Genomic DNA, 1,878 nt, shown 5'->3' with positions numbered 1-1,878 from the left:
CTTAGTATTAAGCCTGGCATTAAGGAAGAGCATTATAGTTATTCTTGGTTTTATTATGTACTGTCATCATCATTATTGTTATTCAGTAGGGAATAAACACGTGGACTTTTTTTTTCAAAGTAAATTATTCGGGCTGAAAACACAAAGATGGCAGATTCAAAATAAATTATTCAGGCTGAAAACACAAAGATGGCAGAAAAAAAAAAAAAATCCATGCCAAGTATTCAGTGTTTTTATCAAAAAAAGAAAACTACATATGATTGGGTCATTTTTTTTTTTTTACTTCAAAGATTGATAAAATGGAAGAATCTGATAAAGACAGAATATTGCTGAATTATCCAGGATGTGAGTCACTATAATAGCTTTTGCTCTTATTTATTCATTTCCAGCACATATGACATAAAGTTAAAAAGCACCATAAGCAAACATATGTAAATTTGGAGTACGAATGTCTCCTCAAAGCAGTCAAAGCACATAGTGAAAACAGATTTGTGTGACTATTAAGGGAATATAAATTTTTACAATTTTTCTGCAATGCAAGTTGGCAAATTACATCAAAAACTTTTAAAATGGCTATATCATTTTAACTACTAATGTTATTAACAGAATAAATAAATGCAAACGAATCTTATAAAGAAGATGCTCAATGAAAAAATATTTAAAATAATAAAAATTGGAAAAGACCTAAATGCTAAGTCATAAGGGAATTGTTTAAAATAGATAGTATGTCCATATAAACTGTCATAGTCACTTAAAAACATAATTTTAAATTTTTTACAGTGTCTTAGAAAATGTTTCATATTAAGATTCTAAGTAAAAATACAGAATATACAATTATTTACAGTATTTAATCAATTATATAAAATTGATATACACAAAGAGAAAACATATTAAAGGAAATCCAGTAAAATATGAATGATAATTATTTCTAGATTGTGGTAATAATAATAGTTTTTGTTTTCTTACTGTGTACTTTTCCCAAACATTCTAGTCAATATATATTCACAATTATAATTTTAATTTTTATGACAATATAATAATAAGGTAAGCATAATTTAAAGCCTTTTAAACTAAAAGAAAGGAAATTTCTCCTGTGTTAAGTCTCCGTTCTTAGTAAGTGTCAAGATACTTTAAGATGATCAAATGTTTCTGTTCGATATCTTATATGGAATTGGTATCTTTCAAATGTCTAATTTAACTCTAAGAAGCAAATATTCCCCTTTTTCTAAATTATTGAGCTATAATTACTGTGATCAGATTCTGAGCATTAACAGCTATTAAAGCTGTGACAGAGCTTGCTCTCCTGTGACATTTAAACAGATCCATCCTTCCTGAGCATTATCTTTGAGGTATAATTCACCTTGTCTGGAGAACTAATCAAATTCTTACATAAAATGCTTTCATTAATTAGTATACTTAAAGTCATATATTTAATACAAAGAGATTTTGACTCATTTCATGGCCAATTATGTATCTCTTAACCTGCTTATCAGTGTGCATAAAGTCTTTTATATTACATTTTTACTATTCTCAAAATTTCTGTGATTTTAAAGGATCAATTACTTTTTAACAACATCTAGATATACTTAGCAAATTATACTAAACCTTATTTCTATAAGTAGCTAGGGTCTCCTGACCCTTGACCCCAAACTTCCACGTACTTTATTTATTTTATTTTATTTTATTTTAAAGGACTGTAAAGGGCTACCAATATTATTAGTCACTTATTGTTTAATTTTTTTAATTGATTATCTAAAATATGTAAGAACTGGTAGATTCTGTGGAAGCTATAAAGATGAATGAGACATAGAAGCAGTTTTTCAAACTGTTTCAAGGAGAAACACACAATTAATTCACATATGAGGCAAACTGTGATGA

This window comes from Galeopterus variegatus, unplaced genomic scaffold (assembly GCF_000696425.1).
Source record: "Galeopterus variegatus unplaced genomic scaffold, G_variegatus-3.0.2 Scaffold2509, whole genome shotgun sequence".
NCBI classification, from domain to species: domain Eukaryota; kingdom Metazoa; phylum Chordata; class Mammalia; order Dermoptera; family Cynocephalidae; genus Galeopterus; species Galeopterus variegatus.
Note: the sequence above shows the minus strand (reverse complement) of the source record.